The sequence below is a fragment of the Perognathus longimembris genome, chromosome 4, assembly GCF_023159225.1.
Source record: "Perognathus longimembris pacificus isolate PPM17 chromosome 4, ASM2315922v1, whole genome shotgun sequence".
NCBI classification, from domain to species: Eukaryota; Metazoa; Chordata; class Mammalia; order Rodentia; family Heteromyidae; genus Perognathus; species Perognathus longimembris.
This window is the reverse complement of record NC_063164.1, coordinates 84,478,261-84,501,993: the sequence shown is the minus strand read 5'-3', so window position 1 is coordinate 84,501,993 and position 23,733 is coordinate 84,478,261. Positions and strand designations below refer to the sequence as shown.

At 41.5% G+C, this 23,733-nt stretch overlaps 1 pseudogene; it reads left to right on the top strand.

Annotated features, from left to right (window-relative positions):
* The first annotated feature begins 23,054 nt into the window (after window positions 1-23,054).
* On the top strand, window positions 23,055-23,423 carry LOC125350749 (annotated as a pseudogene).
* Window positions 23,424-23,733: the final 310 nt, after the last annotated feature.

Below are 23,733 nucleotides of genomic sequence, written 5' to 3'. Positions count from 1 at the left end.
TTCATGTGTCAAACTGGATTCATGATGATGTAAAACATGGGTCAATTACATTAGAAGTTTATCTCTGATTTACATAGAAACTCAAAATATGTTAGCAACTTTTGAATACACAGGGAGTATTCTGGAAATACAACCACTATGCAAGTCTAAGACAGGTACTCTTTTTTTTTTTTTTTTTTTTTGGCCAGTCCTGGGCCTTGGACTCAGGGCCTGAGCACTGTCCCTGGCTTCTTCCCGCTCAAGGCTAGCACTCTGCCACTTGAGCCACAGCGCCGCTTCTGGCCGTTTTCTGTATATGTGGTGCTGGGGAATCGAACCTAGGGCCTCGTGTATCCGAGGCAGGCACTCTTGCCACTAGGCTATATCCCCAGCCCCAGGTACTCTTTTAACTTAGGAAAATCAGGTAGCTGAAGATAGTTCCACTTGTGGTATCTGGGCAGCGACACATTTGTGCCTATCACCCATGCAACTGCCACAGGCCCAGTAATTCCCTGTGTTTAGGAATACATTCACTTATCTATTGTTTTAAAATGTCAAAAATAAAGAGTCTTGGGTTCTTTTGAACTTAAATTATAAGTTGGTACAAATAGCTATTTCTTCATGACTTCCAATCAGGCTCCAAGTGGATGTTTATGAAGGCAAATGCACGTTTTATTAGGTATGTCACTACTTTTACTCCTCTTCTGTGATAATTTAGACCATTGTATTGATTTCTAAATTATATGTTCATGTATTATCCATGAATTCATTTCATAACCACAATAGTGGATCTAAATAGTGAATCTAAAGAAACTTATAAAAAGTGATACAACTAGGAGATCTTTACTGGCCATATAACAGACAAAGGCCTTATATCTAAAATATATGTAGAACTCAAAAAATTAAATTCCTCCAAAACAAATCCTCAAAAAAACCAGTGGCCCCCTCAACAAATGGGCTAAAGGCCTAAGAGATTTCTCTGAAAAGAAAATAAAAATGGCTAAGAGACACATGAAGAAGTGCTCTACATCACTGGCCATAAAAGAAATGCAAATCAAAACTATACTAAGATTCTACCTCACCCCAGTAAGAATGTCCATTATAGAAAAAGTAATAAGAACAAATGCTGGAGGGGATGTGGCCAAAAGGGAACCCTACTACACTGTTGGTGGGAGTGTAAACTTGTTCAACCACTTTGGAAAGCCGCATAGAGGTTCCTCAGAAGGCTAAATATAGAGCTCCCCTATGACCCAGCAGCCCCACTTTTTGGCATCTACTCAAAAGATTACAAGCAAGACCACACTAAAGCCACCAGCACAACAATGTTCATTGCAGCACAATTTGTCATTGCTAAAATATGGCACCAACCCAGATGCCCCTCAGTAGATCAGTGGATCAAGGAAATATGGGACATATACACAATGGAATTCTATGCCTCTATCAGAAAGAATGGCACTGCCCCATTTGCAAGGAAATGGAAGGACTTGGAAAAAAATCATACTAATTAAAGTGAGCCAGACCCAAAGAAACATGGACTCTATGGTTTCCCTCATAGGGAATAATTAGTACACATCTAGGATAGTCCTAGCAGAAGATCACAATAGCTCAAGAGCTATGCCCATATGAACACATAAGATGATGCTAAGTGAAATGAACTTCAAGTTATGAAAATAAGTGGTATAAAATTGATGAGGCTGGGGATATGGCCTAGTGGCAACAGTGCTCGCCTCATATACAAGAAGCCCTGGGTTCGATTCCCCAGCACCACATATACAGAAAATGGCCAGTGTTGGGGTTCTGGACACCCCCTTTCTCCCCCCACGGGGAGAATGGTAACCACAAACTCTATGAAAGAGCACTCAGCCTGGCCCTCCGCCAGCGGAAGGCCAAAGGCGTGCTCACATGGGCAAACGCTAAGTTGAGGACGGGTTGCTGAAGCTTCCCCTCCCCCCAGTCCCCTCACATGTTACCGAGGGCGGAGGCAAAAAGGAAGGCATCAGGGACACGCTGCGGTGGTGAAAAGCGTCTCAAAGACTTTAATATGGAAGGGCACTTATATAGAGGTAATGGCGGGAAAGAAAGGGGGCTGGCCAAAGGGTCAGTCATAGGCTAGGGGTCACATTCATCAAGTGACATCACGAAACTTCCCTTTGTGGGCGGGACAACCCCATCATGGTGGCACGCACGTGTTCACCTCCCAAGGGGTGGAGGCCAGAAGGTGGGAGGGACTTCTATTGTCCCAAGGCTGGTGGAAGGGCAGTCTTTCCCAGGCCATAATGATCCCCAACAGCCAGAAGTGGCGCTGTGGCTCAAGTGGCAGAGTGCTAGCCTTGAGCAAAAGGAAGCCAGGGACAGTGCTCAGTCCCTGAGTTCAAGGCCCAGGACTGGCAAAAAAAAAAAAATTGTTGTTATTTTCAACATGCCATGTGAAACTGTGCTCCCCCCCTTTTTTTTATTCCTTTCCTGTGGTTTTACCCCTGATATCATTGTAACTTATTTTAGTGTCCTGGATATTGTATATACATGTATTGGAACTAGGGAAGGGAAAGGGAATACCAAAATCGAGACACAAATGATAAAAAAGACAAACCAATGCAACAGTAATACTTACAAAACTATATGGTGTAAAGCAACTGTACAACTCATGGGGAGAAAGGGAAATGGGGAGGGCGAGATGGTGGGAAAATGAGGGAGGAGGTAACAAGTTGGATAAGAAATGTACTCACTCCCTTACACATGAAACTGTAACCCCTCTGTACCTCACTTTGACAATAAAAAAAAAAAGTGATACGACTATTATCACAAGATGATCTGGGAAACCTGCCACCTAGATGTGATATGGCCTATTGAATGAGATCTCCTAACAGAAAGAAGACCTGAGAAAACTGGGCAAGGACCAGTGGCTCATATCTATGATCCTAGCTACTGAAAAAGCTGAGATATGAGAATCAAAGAGCTAGCCTAGGCAGACAAATCCTTGAGATTCTTTTTTTTTTTTTTTTGCCAGTCCTGGGGCTTGAACTGAGGGCCTGAGCACTGTCTCTGGCTTCTTTTTGCTCAAGGCTAGCACTCTGCCACTTGAGCCACAGTGCCACTTCTGGCCTTTTCTATGTATGTGTAGTGCTGAGGAATCAAATGCAGGGCTTCATGTATACAAGGTGAGTACTTTACCACTAGGCCATATTCCCAGCCCCAAATCCTTGAGATTCTTATTTCCAGTTAACCAGCAAAAAGCTGGAAGTAGAGATGTGGCTCAAATACTACAGTGAAAATCCAACCAAGAGTTCAAGCCCCAGTTCAGGCACAAAGCAAAACAAAACAGCTTATCAATACTTCTAGTGTATTAGCTATGGTTTTGATAAATGTTCATGAATGTGAAATATTAACATAGGAAACCAAGTGTGGGGTGCACGGAATTCTGTACTACTTTCTCAATTTTACAAAAATCTAAAACTGTTTTTAAAATAAAGTCTAATTTCAAAAAAGTAAAAGTAAAGGGAGAAGGATAAGAAGATTGAGTCTAAGAAACAGAACCTTGAAGTTGACTTATGTCAGAAAAGGGACAGTAAAGGGCAAAGTACTTAGAAATTTTCCTATGATTGTGTAGAGTAAAACATTCATCGACATTGCTGAGAAAGATTAAACATGACAAGAATTAAACTAACATTTATGATTTCAAGCCAATTCTACTAACTTTTATTGGGTCTTATTTTAGTATACATAAAGATTTTAAAGTTTCGTTAGTTTTGTGAAATCTCAAATTCTTAAATCAGTGGGCTTCTGTCAGAACACTTAGAAACTCACATATACATAAGAGCAGATAGGCCATAAATCTGATGATGGTATCATTTTTTGTTCTTATCTCTTTTTTTTTTCTTTTGGCCTGTTCATGGGGCTTGAACTCAGGGCCTGGACACTGTCCCTGAGTTCTTTTGCTCAAGGCTAGAGCTCTACCACTTGAGCCACAGTGCCACTTCCAGTTTTCTGGTGGTTAATTGGAGATGAAAGTCTCTCGGACTTTTCCATCCAGGCTGGCTATAAGCCACAATCCTCAGTTCTCAGCTAGGATTACAGGCCTATGCCACTAGCACCTGGCTCCAACAGGATATTTTTTAAAAACTCTTGACATGGCAGCCAACCTTCCTACTCCAGGAGTCTGGGTGGCGGGGGAGGGGGGGGGTGGTGGTGTCAGGCGGACCTTGGCAGCATGAGGGTCTGGGGAAGTTCTGATGAGCCCAATGCACTGTCTGTATGAGGACAGCCTGCATGTAGTCTGCTGGAGGACAAAGGGCATCTTGAATGTACTCAAGTGTCATGCCACAATCTTGGTAAAATGAAGTTTTTTCATTCAGTAGGCCTTGGGAGAGGCCCAAGTTGCAGCAGTTCCCTGGTGATGCTAGTGCTATTGGCTAATGGCCACCCTCTGAGCTGCAAGGGAGTGGAATATATGAGCAGAAGGTTTGCTTCTACTTTGATAGAATCTATAATAGATTTCAGAAAGGAGTAGGGAGGCAAGTACAGAATTAACGAAAGGCAAAAATCAAATGAAATGTAAGTATCTAGTACAGACATGGGGTGGCTTCAGTTAGCACAATGGCAGCACAGAGCAGACTTTCTGCACCCAGAGAAGGTTCACCTAGATCATACTGTGTGGGGCAAGCACTGACGAACACTTGCAAGGGTGGTAAGGCATCCCAGGAAACAGCAAGGATTGGGCATCTGTAATAAAAATTAGCTAAAACTTTGAACAAATGTACCAATCCACAGTTCTCATTCAATGATTCCTTTTGAGGAAAGAAGGGGAATGGGATGAGGCATGTAGAGAGTACTTCAAGGGTAGATGGGAAAATTCCATTACTTCAATTGGGTAGCCATTTGTCTAATAATGATTTGTTAGGTCATGAATTTGTGTTTTGTGAGTCTAAGTATCTCTGTTTTATCTTACAATATATTTTTTTTACCCAAGATGACCAGCTACATTGAGAAAGAGCAGACTTCTTTGGCTTAGACAGATTGGCCTGGATGGACCCATGCAGTGGTTGCTAAGGGCTCATGAGTCATCTCACTCAGCTCAACGGGGAATGTCAAAGGAGGAATAGGGATTCAAAAGAATAAAGTCAAAGTTAGCTGAATCCGTGAAAGGGGAATTACATAAGCTCAAAAAATTGCTTCCTTTTCTCCCGCTTGTATAAAATAAAAGAAAGAGATGATAGCATTAACTCTCCTTTCCTATTCCTCTGGTTTTTTCCCTAGGACCCCAGACCCATGAACCCAGCTGTCTCTGAGCATCTCCAGTTGAGTAAGCCCCACTTGCAACTCAGAAACATCAAATCTATGCATCTTCAATCTCTCTCTGTTGACAAACTGCAGTACCATCTTCTCTAGCCAGGATTCTAGAAATACCTCATCTTGATTGCATTCTTCTTTACCCTTTATATGCAGGAGGAACAAAGCTGTTAGTAAGCTTTCAGCTCCCAAGACATACCTGAGACCATCAGCTTGCACATAGGAAAGGTTAACATTTGGCCTATGACTTCACAGGTTTTGTCTGATAGTTGCCTGGCCCAGATGCCTTGGGTCAGCACACTATGGCTGAAGAGCATGGCAGAAGAGGCAGCTCAACTCATAGCAGTCAGAAAAGAAAAAGGAAAGGAAGGAGGTGGGTTCCCAATATCCCCTTCAAGGTCATGCCCCCAGTGACCTAACTTCCTTCAATGCGATTCACCTCCTAAATGTTCTACCACCTGCAAATTGTGCCACAGGCTGGGGACCAAGCCCTTATTTAATACATGGGCTTTTGTAGACATTTCATATGCAAACTATAGCACCAGTCTCTGTTAATCCCACCATCTAATAACCCTAAGAGGTGTGGCAGAGCGTGTTTCCAAGCCTAAGTTTCTGGCAGCATTCCACACACTCCTGTTACAGAGCAAAAATCACTCTAACATGTTGTCCCTCTGCTCACTCTTATTTCTACAATAAAGCTTTAAGTCTTTTCAAGGGAAGTTATGCCACTTTTCTCTCTGTGTATTATTCTCTCCCTCCCTAGCCCTTCAATCCCCATCTCTCAGTTAGGCAAAATACCTTAGGTTTCCCAGGCTTACCTAGACAACTCAGTCACATGTATGTGCTTTTGTACTGTGAATCTCTCTTCATGGAAGGGCTGGCTCCCCCTCAATCTCAGCCCAATGCAGGCTCACCCTGTACCTGATGCTCAGATCTTTGCTGATACATCACCCACTCAAGGTAATGTGTCTTTCCCTCTGTTTATCTCTAGATATTTTTTCTGATGTAGCTCTCATAACACTATTTCTGTAATTTTGTTAATTTGTCAATTTCTGCCTGTTAGAAAATTTCTCAAGGAAAAAACAGTTTACTCAGCCAAGTGACTCAGACATTTACCACAATGTAGGAAGAAGACAAGTATCCAGAACATAATAGGTGTTAAAGAAATAAATTAATAAACTCTACTGCTCTTACATCAAGCCCCTAGATAATTGATCTAGCCATGTTGTTTGGACTGATCACACAGACAGCCCTGAAGCAGTTCCCAGAGATTACAATTCCTCCTATGCCCCTCTCTTCTCACTTCTATCAGAAAAAAAGGAAAAATGAAAAAAAAATCATGTGCTAGAGTTTAAGCTGCTAATCAGATACATGGTTCCTACAACCCTCTTAAAGAGACAGCTTTTTCCGCCCATCCAGAATGCACATTGGCAGGTACTATTAAGACTAGATGATGTTAAACTTGACAATCTTTGTAGCTCCAATGACTACAACTTTTTTGTTGCCAGTTCTGGGACTTGAACTCAGGGACTGGGCACTGTCCCTGAGCTTCTTTTCCTCAAGGCTAGCACACTACCAATAGAGCCACAGCACCACTTCCAGCTTTTTCTGTTTATGTGATACTGAGGAATTGAACCCAGGGCTTCATGCATGCTAGGCAAGCTCTCTACCACTAGGCCACATTCCCAGCCCTGGCTACATGTTTTTATGAAAAAAAATTGTTGATGTTTAACATACAGGTCGATGAGCACACAATCTTAAAGGTGCAGCTCAATGAAGTTTCAGGATGTGAACATACACATGGAACCACTTCAGTAAAAAGAATGCTATCAGCTCCCCAAAAGCTCCTCCTTTGTTTCCTTCCAGCCACTCCCAATACCTCAGAACATTTCCAACAATGCTTTGACATAAACCATTTGGTAAAACAACTCTATATTCTGCTATTCTATTGATTTAAGGAAATGGTTTTCAACCATAAAAGAAAATAACATGTCCTCATTGTAAAAAAAAAAAAATTAAAACTGAACAGAAGTGCAAAAAACGTGTAGGAAGCAAATTAGTTTTCCTCATCAACCTTCTACCCACACACTCATACACACCATTCCCAGGGTTAAACACTTGAAAAAATTGGGTGGATATATCAATTCAGACTACATAACAAGAAAAAACTCAGTTTAAAGTGGACAAAACAATATGATCATGTAATATCCACATAATTGTTCTAATCATTTTCTTAGTAAGTGAGCATTTAGATTGCTTCCAGTGTTCTGTTTACTACAGTGTCACAACAATCATTTCATTTCAAACACCTTAAAAAGGAAAGGTAAAAAGATTCTCAAAGACCTGAGGTTGGACAGGCTTTGGGTTTTGTTTAATTAAATCATTCATTGCACATAATTAAATAAGCCACATAATTAAATAAGACTCAGTTGTTTCCTATCTCCTTATTTTGTCCTCTATAATAGCAGATTCGTCTTAAGGCTTAATCACCTCACAGTTGTAAAATAGCATCAGTAGAACATACTTCATCAGAGAAATGTGGTAGGAGGTAAATGGAGGGAGGGGGAGAGAGAGAAGGAAAGAGGGAGAGAAGGAGAGCATGTATCAATAACCATAAAGTGAGAATAAGTCCTAGATTATTTTCCTGATTAGACTAGGTTGGCCATATGCCTACTTATGGGGTATCCTAAAGGTCTGAAGGATGCAAAATACTGGCTTGGCCACCTCCCATTCTTAAACCAATTTCTGTAGCAGAAAAGATGGATTAAATTAATTGGCTCCATTAATAGGGCTAATTTTTGGAGACTGATATGGGGTCAATTCCACTCAAACCAAATAGATGGCTAATGCACAACCAAAATGTGTGCTGAGAAGGCCATCATATCCTTCATTGCTGTGAATATCTTTTGAGACTTTTTAGTCTGAGTATATACTCATGTACGTAACACATGTTTAATGATACCTAAAATGGGATCACATTTCAGCAACTCAAAGTATTCTTCAGTTTTACATACATATAAAGTTTCTTAAACCTAAAGTTGCAAGATATTACAGTATTTAAATAAATAATAATTAAATGATTTACCTAAACAATAATAATTTAGATGTTTTAAACATTTTTTTTAACAAAAATTCTATGTTGAGGTCTGGGAGTGTGGCTCAAGTGGTAGGCTATTTGCCTAACATGTGTAAAGCCTTGTGTTTAATCTCTTGTATCAAACACACACACACACACACACACACACACACAGAGTTGATCTTACTTTGAACAACACCTTAGTTACAAAACGTAAGTGATTTGATTGTACCTAAATTACTCTATTTTTAATTATTCTTTTAAGTGTTTCTGTTGTATTTAAAGTTCACAACATAAGAGGATGCCATGTTCTCTCAAAAATGGCTAAATGCATCTCTACCTAGTCTCTAGTCTCTATACAGAAAATAATGTCCTGTTCCTTAACCATTTCATTCAATGTAGATATAACCTGTGCTTCCTCTGTGAAAGGAGTAATAAATATTTCATTGTTGCTTGTGATTGAGAGGAAATAACATCCAGTTGTAGTAACAGAGTTCAGATTGGGAGGTGTGGAAATGTTATCTGGTCAAGGAGAGACCTGTAATTGATGAAAGCAAGGACCGCAATGAAGCCCAGGGGTCACTCAGCTCCTTCCCTACCTTCAAGCCCAAGTTCATTGAAAATCATGCAGACTCCGAATTAGAAAGTCACCTGAAGCCATCTGGAGTCCTTAAAAAAATTGAAATGGGGAATTTTTTTTTGTGAACAAATCTGCATTCAACTGCAAACATAATTCTTTACTTTGTCTTTTCTGTAATGTTGCTCCTTTTTAAATTTTGTTGTTTTGGTGTGTGTGTGTGTGTGTGTGTGTGTGTGTGTGTGTGTGTGTGTGTGTGTGTGTGTGTGTACACACACTGGTATTAGGGCTTGAACTGAGGTCCTGAGCCTGTTCAACGCCATTGCTCTACCACTTGAGCCACAGCTCCATCTCTAGGTTTATGGTGCCTAATTGGAGATATATGTTTCACAAACTTCCCTGTCCTGGCTGATTTCAAACTGTGATCCTCAAATCTCAGACTCCTGAGTAGTTAGGATTACAGGCATGAACAACCAGTACCTGCCTTGCTCCTTGATTTTCTTTCTTACTATTTTTTTTGTTAGTTGTGGGGTTTGAACTCAGGGCCTAGGCACTGTCCCTGGGCTCTTTTACTCAAGGCTAGTATTCTATCACTTTGAGCCACAGCTTCACTTCTTGTTTTCTGGTGATTCAAGTGGAAGATCATCAGCCAAGCAAGTGTAAAGCCTTGTGTTCAAATCCCCAAAGTATAAAATCAATGGAGATCTTCAGGCAGCGTTCCAGAGAGTAGACTCAGATTCAGCAATCCAGTTGGGGAATCTGCCTTTTTTTTAACACAAAAGGAAATTACCACAATTTGAGAAGTTTCACTGAAGATTTCTTCTTTCTTATCTCTACAGTGGTCTTCTACCCATGGCTACAATTAGACTCCTGGGGGGGTAGGGGTTATTAAAACATCCTTGTCTAGCAAAGAAAAATCTCAGATAACAGAAGCAAAAAAATAGACAAATGAGACTATATCAAATAAAAAAATAAAACTTCTACACAGCAAAGGAAGCAATCAACAGAGTGACTAGACAAACTTCAAGGGGAAATATTAAACTATATATCTAATGATTATGTATATTTGATATCTAAAATATCTAGGAAACTGAATAGCAAAAAAAAATTTAAAATGGACAAAATATCTAAAGAAACATTTCTCAAAAAACATACAAGTGGTCAATAGAAATACAAAAACATACTGAGCACCTCTAGTCATCAGGAAATGCAAATCAAAACCATAACACTACCTTATTAGGATGGCTACTATCCAAAGGATAGAAGATAACAAATAAAGGAAGTGGAAAAGAGAATATTGGCTAAGTGTGGTGGCACATGCCTATCTGGAAAGCTTTAGCTAGGTAGATAATAGTCCAAGGTGGGCCTTGAACAAAAAGGGAAACTCTATCTGAAAAATAACTTAAAAGCAATAGAGGACTGGGGATGACTCAGTGGTAAAAGTGCCTGCCTAGCAAAGTCCTGAATCCAAAACTCTGGTAAAAACAACATCAACAAAAAGACCAAAAACTGAGAAGAAGGGAGGAAGGGAGGGAAGGGGAAGAAGAGTGAGAGAGAAGAGAGAAGAGAGGTGGGAAGAGAGAATCCATATATGCTATTGGTGGGAAGAGAGTGCCCTTCTGAAGTTAGTAAGATTTTTCTTTTTTAAAAAAGCAGTTCAGGCTTGGAAATTGAAAGGGAATACCAAAATTGAGAGACACAGGGTAAAAAAAGACAAACAACTACAAAAGCAGTACTTGCAAAACTGTTTGGTGTAAGTGAACTGAATACCCCATGGGGGGAAAGGGAAAGGGGGAGGAGGGAGGGGGGGTATGAGGGACAAGGTAACAAACAGTACAAGAAATGTATCCAATGCCTAATGTATGAAACTGTAACCTCTCTGTACATAAGTTTGATAATAAAAATTTGAAAAAAAAAAAAAAAGCAGTTCAGGGGTTTGAAACTCAGGGTCTTATCAGTGTCTAACTTTAGCCACCTTCCCCATCCCTTTCTGCTTTAGTTCATTTTTCAGATAGGGTCTTATGTTTTTGCCTAGGGCTAACTTCAGACCACAATCTTCCTATTTCGGCTTCCCTGGTAGCTGAGATTACAGGCATATACCACCATATTGGGGTTAGTTAATTCTTAGGCACAACAAAAGGTCCAGACTCAAGGACCTGGCCTTGGTAGCCAAACAAGCCAACCCAGGACCCTATGTCACCTATCTTTATACTCCATGAGACAATATTCTTCCTTAATTGCTATAGGACTAGGTGCCAAGCAGGTAAAGACCACAACTCTAGCCCAGAAACTTGTTTCCCAGGGTAATCTTCAGAAAGGCAGTGGTCTAAGACTGTTTTGACTACCTGATGTCTCTCCCCGAGGCTTTTCATGGAATTCTAGGCCTTTCATGTCAGGACTTGTGATACAATACACTTGGTTTTCCTGAGCCTTTCCAGTGTCTCTTCTTGTAACTAACTTAATTGACCATCATGTAAAAAAAAAAGAGAACAAAACAATCTCACCACCACCATCCAGTCCCCCTCCCCCCCCCCCCCCCACACACACCTTCTCTCTCTGTTGTTGGCCATAGGGCTTAGTTTGAGTAGCACTCTACCACTTTAAGCCACAGCTCCACTTCTGATTTTCTGGTAGTTAATTGCAGATAAAGAGTCTCATGGACTGGGCTGGCCTCAAACTGTGATCCTCAGATCTCAGCTTCCTGAGTAGCTAGGGTTAGAGGTGTGAGCCACCAGCAGCTGGCCTCACCTCCTTTTAATGGATGAGCATGTGCCCCCACGGGAAGACCTGAGGTTTGTGGAGCCAGATTTTGTGGTTCCAGTTTTGGCTCAGTCATCCCCTAGCATGGTGACTTTAGGAAAGTTGCTTAGACCCTCACTCAGCTTTTCAGCTACCCAATGAAGGTGGTAATAATACTTTATATTGTTGCTGTGAGCTTGTAAGAACAGGAAGTGGTTGGCCCAAGGTAGTTAGTTATACATCTCTTCTGTTCCTACCCCTAAGCAGGATGAGAACAGCGTATTTACACCAGCTCCGGTATAAATATTTCCACTTAATTTTAAGCAGATGTGACATACAGCAGTCTGAGAACTAAATCCATATGTCTATATGTAAGGGAGTCTAGCCTATTTGTGGATGGTAAGGATATTTTAATTGCCTAGAACAGTGCCTGCTATAAAATGGATGGACATTTACAAATTAGAACATATTTGCTGGCTGTGGCAGAGTGAATTAGCAACCATTCTATTGGAAGAACTCAGTGAGTCTTTCTCCCTGCTGTGAAGGCTTTCCATTTCACCAAAGAGTTTATTCATAAGGGCTAAATACAATGTTCTCTCTTCTCTTGTTCACTTTTTTTTGCATGCAGACTGAAAATTCTAAGTACTCATTGGATACATGTGCACATTGAGACATTTAGATGAAAAGCCTTCATAGGTGGGGAGAAAATTACCTGATAGTACTTTAATTTTAAAATAGTAATTGTGGGCATCACCTGCTCTGGAGACTGTGAAGCTTTGTAGCTGCTTATAAACTTGAAAATTGGTTCTAATTCATCACTGGCTATTAGATAAGGAGCTATTGCTTATCACCTTGACTTTGACTTTCAAGTCCTCTCTAAAGTCTGACTTTGATCTTATAATGCCAACACCATTGGAACAGGCTCAAATTGTTCTACATCCTCTTCTTTAACTTTCTAATCTAACAGAAATGAAGAGTTAGCTGAGTAGGTTGTAGTTTAATCCAGGCATAATTGAGTATCCTTATTAGATTTTACCATACCTCTTAATGTCTGAAAAAGCCAGTTGTTACTTAATCTACCTAGCTCCCAAAAAATAACCACAGAATGAAAACCCAAGAAAGGGAATTCAATGGTACCTCATAGGTTCATTTTCAGAGCAACTTGAGGCACAGCAGCATGTATCTGTTTCCTATTGCTATCATAGCAAATTACCACAAACTCAGTAACTTAAGACAGCACGACTACGAAGGGTGGTAGTTAGAAGTCTGAAATGAGTGTTAGGCCCTGCCTGAAAACCATGCAGACACCCAGGGACATAGAAAAAGAAAGGCTTATTGCCAGCAAAGGGACCAGTAAGGCTCCTTCTCACAAAGGAGAAGCAACCCTGGTCAATGTCTGAGGTGATCTTTCTAACCTAGAGGGACTAGGGGGTGGACACTTTGGTGTGGACGTGGGAGCCAGGGACTCATGGCGGACTAGGATTTATGGCCCCTGTCCAAGTAGTAGATAAAGGGTCCTATAGCTGCCAAAACTGAAGATCACTTTAAGGGGGTCCTGTTACCTTATATGGTTGCAACTGCCCCAGTTGAGAGTCATAGCAAGGTAAAGGGGAGGAGGAGGCCTGTTGTTTGTTGCCTGTACCAAATGGGTCTAGGGATGAACTCTCTGGGATGGTACCTGCCAGGTTCTGGGAAAGAAGCATAAGATATGGGAAAGGAGGCCATTGGACTAACCATGAGGCTATGGGTTTAAAAGAGAGGTGCCACCATGGTTGGCTCCTTCTGCGGATGCCAGGGGTGAATCCACTTCTCCCCTACTTCCACCATGGGCAGCTGCTACTCCTTGGTTTCTGGCCACAGGGCTCAAATCTCTGCCTCCCTGATTACAACACACAACTTCTGACTCTGATTCTCCTGCCTCCCTTTTGTAAGGATTTGAATGTTAATCCTGAACCCAACCAGATAATCCAGGACAATATCATTTTAAAATCCTTCCTTGCAAGTGTAAAGGGCCTTTTGACATATAAGGAATGTGAGAAAAGCATCTTTTCTATTGAAGTGGTTTGCTTCCTTCCTATTAATCTTAAGAGAATGGTTTTCCTAAGGGTCCCAGGCTGGCTTCAAGCTGAGATCCTCAGATTTCAGCCTCCTGAGGAGCTAGGATTACAGGTGTGAGCCACCGGCACCGGACTAGGAGCTTCTTCTTCTTCTTCTTCTTCTCCTCCTCCTCCTCCTCCTCCTCCTCCTCCTCCTCCTCCTCCTCCTCCTCCTCCTCCTCCTCCTCCTTCCTTCTCCCCCCTCCTCCTCCTTCTTCTTCTTTGAGACAAGTTAATTCTATGCAACTTATGCTGGCTTCAAACTTGAGATCCTCCTGCCTCAGCCTCCTGAGTACAACACAGAGCATTAAAGTATCACAGCGTTAGGGCTGGGAATATGGCCTAGCGGTAGAGTGCTCGCCTCGTATATATGAAGTCCTGGGTTCAATTTCTCAGCACCACCTATATAGAAAAAGCCAAAAGTGGTGCTGTGGCTCAAGTGGTAGAGTGCTAACCTTGCGCAGAAAGAAGCCAGGGACAAAAACAAACAAACAAAGAAGCCAGGGACAATGTTTGGGCCCTGAGTTCAAGCCCCAGGACTGGAAAAAAAAAAGTGCCACAGCATTAAAGCATTAGAACATTATAGTATTACAAACACATAGAAGTCACCACCATGCCCAGGCCTTGGATAGGTTTAGTCCAGTGAGACTAAACACTTGCAGAAGTGTGTAAGGAAAATCAACTTTATTACTCATAGGTACTACACAAGAATCAATAGAAGCTGGGCACCAGTGGCTCACACCTATAATTCTAGCTACTCATGAAGCAGAGATCTAATCCCAGTTCAAAGCCAGCCTGGGCAGACAAAGCTGTCACTCTTATCTCCAATTAACCATCAAAAACCTGGAAGTGGAGGTATTGCTCAAATGGTAGAGCAACTACCTTGAACAAAAAAGCCAAGCAAGAGAATGAGGCCCTGAGTTCAAGCCCCTGTAAGTTCAACACATACAAAAAAATTAATAAATACCTAGGGTCTGTGGTAAGTTCATTTTTCAAAACTCAAGCTAGCTGCCCAGGGTAGCTCACATGAAACTGCAGCTGACAGACCCTAAAAGTGTTCTGTCCAAAGTTTATATACACTGGTGTCATTTGGATCACTGGAAGCAAACACTGCTTCCACAGCAACTTGTTTAAAGGAGAGTTGAGAACCCTATCTCAGGATGTTGCATTCTCAGTACATTCTGCCCAAGAATTATAAACAAGAGAGAAAAGTACTGGGTCAACCAAGGACATCCAGGATTCAATCTCTGTAAACAAGCAGAAAAGGGTGCGCCAGTGCAGCCTGGATCATGTATCTACTTCTGGCCAATTCACTGAGGAGAGGGAAACAGGATATGTATCCATAGAAAGGACAGGCAGAAGACTGTGCAGGACAACTAAAATCCATGGATACCTCAGCTTCCAGCTTCTCTATGAGTGTCCCTTTAGTGACACTCCATGCTAGGTTAGAGGAGAATACAGTTAGACACAGGCTTGAGAAAGAATGAGAATTAAAAAGAAGTGAATCCAGAAGTGCATACTTTGAGAAATTACTCCAAATGCCTATTATCTCAGCTTTGTGGGAGATGGAGATAAGAGAGTCCACAGATGAAGGCCAGCCCAGGCAAAAAGTTTGAGGGACTCTATCTCAAATTATAAGTAAGTAGCCCACAACTGTAATCTCAGTTACGCATGAGGTAGAAGGTAGGCAAATCACAGTCTCAGTCTGGCCCTTGGCAAAAGTGTGACCCCCTAATCTCAAAATTAAACTAAAACAGAATGGGCTTTGGGGAGTAGCTCAAGTGGTGGAGTACTTAGCCAGCACAAGGCCGAGTTCAAGCCACATATCCAGTAGGAGAAGGGCTTTCGTAAGGACAGCCACCTCCAGCTTCACATCCCCCTCTGCAAAATACAGAGTCGAATTCCTAGGGTTTGTCTGAAGTTCCAGGAAAGTAGGACTGCAAAGAAATTCTTAGCATGAGTACTCATAGAAAGGGAATAGAAGAAATATGATAGAATAAATAGACCAATACAACACAGGTTCCTGAAATCCAACCTCAGATTCCATGAGGACTCTGTAGCAGACTGAGACAAGGGACCAGCCTCCTGTAGCCCATATCTGTCTCTTCTCTTATTGGTTATGGCTACCCTCATAGGGAAGGCAATCATTTCTACAGAAGGTAGCTCTGGTTAGCTGAGAGCTCAGAAGAAGGAAGCAGCTAAGGAGTGGGTCAATATCATAAAAAGGGATGTGGGTAGAGCCCCAACAAATAGCTCCTACAAGGCTATTGTGATAAAGTGTCTTTCACATGCCTATCACAATGATGGCACCATTATTGTTTTCCTCTAGTACAGAAGTAATAGTAAGCATCACACAATGTGTGATTCTGGTGGGACTTAGCACGGGCAGGAATAGGAAGTAGGAATCAATAGACACAAATGCATACTGTGGTCCAGCTCTACCATGGATTAATTACTTTAGGGTGCAGAATCTAACTCCTTTGAGCCTCAAGGTTCTCATCCACAAAACAAGGTACTTGGGGCGGGATTAGTACTTGAATAATGCCAGCTTATTATTAGCTTCTGAGGTCAAATTGTCTAAAGCAGCCAGACCTTTAACTCAAAGATAAGTTGAAATCATAAGGACACTGGTTTCACAAAAGACAGGAATAAGAATTTGCATTGTATAAAGATGAAGCCAACTGTGTTTAAGAAAACAAATCTGTTTTCAAAAAGATGATGTGAAACTGCCTCTAAAGATCATGTGATTCATCAAGGCAATGTGGGCTTTGTCTTGTTAGTAGCTCTGCCAGCCCACACATATACACATATACAGAAACAAATGGGCCTTGCCCTGGGCCTCTAACATGATTTTTCAGCCTGAAATCAGCCTAGATTCTCCTGTCTGTTACCAAAGAAAAGGGGAGATATAGATAAATAGATAGACAGACAGACAGACAGACAGACAGACAGACAGACAGACAGATAGATAGATAGATAGATAGATAGATAGATAGATAGATAGATAGATATGGTGCACCCTAGCTGCAGCTCTAACATCAGAACCTCTGAAGCTTGCTCTGTACCTTAACAGCTGTATGCCTATAAATCTGTGTGGTAGCCTCTCAAAACCTCATTTCCTTCTTGGTAAACAATCATTAGTAATATCCATAGTTAGAGTTATTTTAGAGAACTAAATTAAATGGTATTTGTAAAAACTCCAGTCAGTACCTGATTTCTAAATGGGTGCACTTAAATCAGGCCTGCTCCTAAAGAACAGCTATTAGTGTTGTTATTGATGTTGATTTGATAATTGTGGATCACCCACTGTATACCAATAGTTCCTTGTGATAGGAAGACACGGGCAAGAGAAAATTGATGTTTCTGCTCATATAAGAAGCTTCTGAATCTTCAACTCGAGAAGAGATGGTGAGTAAACCAACAAGGATGTGACATAATGTGGGCAGAGAATTAAAATTGGGTGATAAGACAGTTATAGTATAGATTCTCGGGTCCAGCCTTCCCTTTAGAATGGATACCCAAAGGAAGTGAGGTTCAGGCTGAGATCTGAAAACCCAAGTAGGTCTGGGAAAAGTACACTCTAGGCAGGGCAAGCAGCCCTTGCAAAGACCTCAAAGTAGAGACTAGTAGGGAATGGTTGGGACTAGTTCAATATGCCTGAGGAACACACAAGATGCTAGAGTGTTTAGAACATGGTAGCAGAGGCTACTGGACAGGTAGTTAAGAGACAAGTTTGCACAGTAGACAGGTAACTATGTAGAGTTCAGATCCTAAATAGGATAGAAAGCAACAGAAGGATTTAAAGCCAAAAGGTATAATGTTTTTGTTCGCTCCCCCTTCCTCTCTCTCTCCCCCTTCCTCTCTCTCTCTCTCTTTCTCTCTCTCTCCCCACCCTCTCTCTTTCTCTCTATTTCTCTCTCTCTCTCTTCTCTCTCCCTGTCTCTCAGTACTGGGACCTGAACTCAGGAACTATTATAAGGTAAATTATCAGAGAAGTCACATTTTGAAGAATTGAATCTTGGAGTCTGTATTAGAATGCTAGCAGCCTGCAGGCAGCCAATTGCTACAAAGGCCTACAACCGGCAAATACACTTAACACAGCTAGGAAATGGGCCAGAGAGGAAAGAAAGAACAAAAGCAATACCAACAAACCAATTCAACTCCAATGGAGAGCTGAAGAGGGACGCCACAATGACAGGAGAAGAGCCAGGAGAGAAGACACAGGATGTTAACATGGAGACATGTGGCATGGTATAATGGCACCTGACCTGGTCTGCATCTAAATAGGGTCAGGTCAGGAGGCAAGAAAAACTCCCAGTCATAGGCACTGGACTGAGAGGTCCAGTAACCTATAGGCCAAGTGCCCACCCCTGGATCTCCAGGGATTCAGACACATCCATCACCTGGGGGGTGAGACTTCCCTTCCTCCACCATGAAGACAAGATGCCAGATCCGATAATTCACCATGTGGTCAAGGTGGCGCCAGCCAGACCTGACTCCTCACTTCAGAACTGCATGCTGTCCTTTAGCTTTTTCATTCCAGACTAACACTCTAGCACTTGAGCCACATCTCCACTTCCAGCTTTTTGCTAGTAAATTGGACCTAAGAGTCTCACAAGCTTTCTTGCCCACACTAGCTTTGAGCCTTAATCCTCAGATCTCAGCCTCCTGAATAGTTAATTACAAGTGTGCCACTGTTACCCAGCTTACATGAGTAATTTCATCAAATATTTAAAGAACTCTAATTTTCTAACAGCAAATTGAGGATTGGGGAACACTTTCCAGTTCTTTAAATGAGTCTGGTATTGTCCTAACAATGAAGCCAGACAGCTATCAGAAGACTAAAACAAACAAATGAAACTGAAGACTAATTAATCTTCCTGAGAAAACTGATATAAAAATCCTTAACAAAATATTAGCAAACTGAACCTAACAACATGTAAAATGTATTATGCACCATGACCAAGTAGGATTTATCTCAGGAATAGGAAATTAATAATTTCTAAAAAAAAATAAGGCTAGGGTTTAATGAGAATAGATAATCTGGATGTAGAAAATACTAAGGAATGTGTCTAAATAAAAACACAACTAAATTATTGAAACACATACATTCAATTAAGATCAAAATACATTCCTAAATGTATAAAGGATTTGAGTAGGTGTTTCACAAAATAATATATCTGAGGCTGGGGATATAGCCTAGTGGCAGGAGTGCCTGCCTCGGATACACGAGGCCCTAGGTTCGATTCCCCAGCACCACATATACAGAAAACGGCCAGAAGCGGCGCTGTGGCTCAAGTGGCAGAGTGCTAGCCTTGAGCAAAAAGAAGCCAGGGACAGTGCTCAGGCCCTGAGTCCAAGGCCCAGGACTGGCAAAAAAAAAAATAATAATAATAATAATAATATATCTGAATAGCTAGTAAGTACATGAGTATGCTTCACTCATTTTTGTGGAACTAAAACCTATCTCTAAAACTATGTATTTACAAATTGTGATTTGTTATTTTTCTATTTCTTTTTTAAATTATTATTATTTTTTATTTTTTATTATCAAACTGAATTACAGAGAGGTTACAGTTTCATACATTAGGCATTGGATACATTTTTGGTACTGTTTGTTACCTCATCCCTCATTCTCCCCTCCCCCTTTCCCCTTACCCGTCCCCGCCCTCCCCTGAGTTGTTCAGTTCATTTACACCAAACAGTTTTGCAAGTATTGCTTTTGTAGTTGCTTGTCTTTTTTTACCCTGTGTCTCTCGATTTTGGTATTCCCTTCCAATTTCCTAGTTATAATAATAGTATACCCAGTTTCCAATATACTCAGATAAGATACAGAGATAATGTAGGTACAACCACAGGAAGGTGATACGAGAAGATCATCAATAATAAAGGCTACAGTTACTTATGGCACGTTGAAAGTAGTTACAACTGTGATATAACAATCGTTTCCATAACATGGAGTTCATTTCTCTTAACATTATCTTATGTGTTCATAAGGGTATAGCTATTGGGCTCCTGTGATCCTCTGCTGTGACTTGCCTAAACCTGTGCTAATTATTCCCTATAAGGGAGACCATAGAGTCCATGTTTCTTTGGGTCTGGCTCACTTCACTTAATATAATTTTTTCCAAGTCCTTCCATTTCCTTACAAATGGGGCTATGTCATTCTTTCTGATAGAGGCATAAAATTCCATTGTGTATATGTACCACATTTTCCTGATCCATTCTTCTTCTGAGGGGCATCTGGGTTGGTTCCAGATTCTAGCTATGACAAATTGTGCTGCGATGAACATTGTAGTGCTTGTGGCTTTAGTGTGATTATGTTTCTTTCTCTCAATAGTCTTCTCTGAGGGAAAGGGGCAGTAGTAGTAGTAGATTTTACTTGCTATTGTAATCCACACATTTAGAATGGTACCCAGCATATAATGGTACCTGGCATATAATGACTATAGATTAAAAGATGGACAGTTTTCAGTATATGGAGAGTAGAAGGGAGGTAGGAAGTGAAAAGCTGTAAATAACTCCTTTTAAGAGTTATGGCTGTGGCTGGGTGCTGGTGGCTTATGCCTATAAAACTAGCTTCCTGGGAGGCTATGATCTGGAAGATTGCAGCTCCAGGCTAGTTCAGGTAGAAAGTTCACACACACACACACACACACACACACACACACACACACACACACGCGCGCACGCACACACACACACACACACACACACTTCTCAACCCATACCTGGATGTGATGGCATGAACCTGTCTTCCTGTGGAGGGCTAAAAATGGGAAGATTGCAGTTCCAGGCCAGCCCTAGGCAGAAAGTCTGTGAGTCTATCTCAACAGAAGAAACTGAGTGTGGTGGTATACATCTGTCATCCCAGCTATAATGAGCAGATCATAGTCCTGGACATAATCACACACTTGGACAGAAAGTGAGCCACTATCTTAAACAACCAGGACAGAAAGAAAGGAAAAAAGGAAAAGAGAGAGAGAGAGAGAGAGAGCAAAAGCAAGAAGGAAGGAAGGAAGGAAGGAAGGAAGGAAGGAAGGAAGGAAGGAAGGAAGGAAGGAAATAAAAGAGTTGAAAGCATGGCTCAGAGTACCTGACTAGTGCCTAGCAAGCATGAGGCCCTGAGTTCAAACCCCAGTACTGCCAGAAGTAAATGGATGAATCCATGAATGAGTATGGCTGAGGACTAGGGGTGTGGCTCAGTAGTAGAGCACTTGACAAGGCCTTTGTTGTTGTTGTTGTTTTTTCAAATTTTTATTATCAAACTGATGTACAGAGAGGTTACAGTTTCATACGTTGGGCATTGGATACATTTCTTGTACTGTTTGTTACCTTGTCCCTCATGCCCCCCTCCCTCTCCCCCTTTCCCTCCCCCCCCCCCAGGTGTTCAGTTCACTTACACCAAACAGTTCTGCAAGTATTGCTTTTGTAGTTCTCTTTTTTTACCCTGTGTCTCTCAAATTTGGTATTCCCTTTGAATTTCCTACTTCCAATACCAGTAAACACGGTTTCCAATATACTCAGATAAGATTACAGAGATAGTGTAGGTACAACCATAGGAAGGTGATACAAGAACATCATCAATAATAGAAACTACACATACACATAGGACGTTGAAAGTAGTTAAAACTGTGATATAACAATTGTTTCCATAACATGGAGTTCATTTCACTTAGCCTCAGTAGTAGAGCACTTGACAAGACCTTTGTTGTTCAGCACAACAAAAACAGTACACACACACACACACACACACACACACACACACACACACACACACACACCAAAACGTTATGTCTAAAAGAAGAGAGAATGAACGTTGGAAAACTCAGGGTAAAAAAAAATCGTTATTAATATGACAGACTGGAGAATAAGGGGGTAAGGAGAATTAGGATCTTCAGACTGGCACTGTCCATTGCCAACCACAGGTGGCATTATTTAGACCACGTGGCACACAAATAGCTATGTGATGCAGTGGCCTTGTTGAACTGAGAAGGGGTGACTCCTGTCTTCTCTCCTAGGGAGAAGATAAGCAGAGCTCTAACTGGAGCTCAACTACAATTGAGGTGTTCATGCTTTGAGACCTGACACATGATAATATGAGGGAGAAAGTAGGACACAGGAAAAATATGGCAGTTTTTGCCCTGTGGCCTAAATTTCTTGCCATATAGGAAGTGATGAAGGCAACCATATTAGGGCTCAGATGTGTGAAGGGCATAGGAAGGGGACATAAGCAGGGCTTGGAAGGGTAAAAAAAAGTTGATTAAAAACAAAGAAAATGTTAGGCACCATGCATGTAATCCTAGCAACTCAAGAGGCTAAGACCTGAAGATCAAGGTTCCAAGTCAGCCAGGGCAGGAAAGTCTGTGAGACTCTTGTCTCCAATTAAGGAGCAAAAGAAGCCAGAAGTGTAGCTATGGCTCAAGTGGTAGAGCACTAGCCTTGAACAATAAAGCTCAGAGACAACACCTCAGGCCCTGAGTTCAAGCCCCAGGACCAGCACACACACACACACACACACACACACACACACACACACACACACACACAAAACAGATAGATAGATAGATAGATAGATAGATAGATAGATAGATAGATAGATAGATAGATCGATAGATAGATAGATAAAAGAAGAGGGAGGGAGAGATGGAGACAGAGAGATGAAGAAACAGAGACACAGAGAAGGAAGGAAGGAAGGAAGGAAAGAAGGAAGGAAGGAAGGAAGGAAGGAAAGAAGGAAGGAAGGAAGGAAGGAAGGAAGGAAGGAAGGAAGGAAGGAAGGAAGGAAGGAAGGAAGGAAAAGGAAAGGAAGAAAGAAACTTAACAAAGGAAAAGATGTATCTAGATCATATTGCATGTTCTAGGGACTAGAGGCTGGGTCTAGGAGAGCTGGGATCCTCAAAAGGAAAACAAGCGAAGGAGAAAGTACAGTAAGGGAGGTGTTAAGGAGAAGGTAAAGACTGGGAAGTTAGTCTTCATGCACAGTCTCTGATACACAAATAATTATGAAACTTTTCATTTTCTTTAGTGTTAGGAATCAAACTTTATATATGCTGGACAAACACCCTACCTCTAGACCAATTGTTTTTGCTACTCTTTTAGACACAAAATGTATTTTCCCAACAAAACTATTGTGTTTGAGCCAGGCTCAGAAGGACAAAGGCCAAATATTATCTGGGTGCTAGACTTAAAAGAAAACATATATGTAACATACACATACATAAAACATGTTTGCCAACGTGGACACAGGCATGGTGCAGCGTGGGGTCGCCACGGCAGAGGTGAAGCAGCTCTGGTGCAGGAGGTGGTGGACGCCATGGTGAAGAGTATGGAGATGCAGGGCCTTATGTTCAGGTACAGCACTGCCTGCTGTGAAGATAGCCAGGAGTCCATTCAACAGGTGCACCAGTGCATGGAGCACTGCCATGACCTCTGGCTCAAGCACAGGCATTGTTGACCAGTGAGTTGGAAAAGTTCCAGGACTGCCTGTTCCGATGCACCATGCATTATTATGACAAAGCCAAATACTCAACAGATGCAGGGAATAGGAGCCTCCAATGAAACTGGACAGCTGGACAGTTGTGTGACCAAGTATGTGGATGACCTCATGCTCCTCATCCCAACTATGAGCAAGAAGATGAAGGAGTCTCTCTCACCCATTGGAAAATAAAAAGTCTCTGCTAGTGACCATAAGCAGGACTCTATTTAGTAAGAGAAATGGGAATTTTAGTCTTTTAAGCTAAGTTCATAAATGAAGAAACTAAGGATGGCAACAAGTTTAAGGCATATTTTACTTGCCTCTGGACACTGGTTTTTTTATGTTTTAACTATAGAAAGTGATGTGGTACTAAATGTGAGTCACAATAGCATGAGAGAGTGTTCTAGAGCCTAGATGTCATGTAGCAAGTGCTTTTCTTGGCAGTAAAGATCTCCATGTACCAAGCCAGAGATCCTACAACTATTGTATTCTTCTTACTACA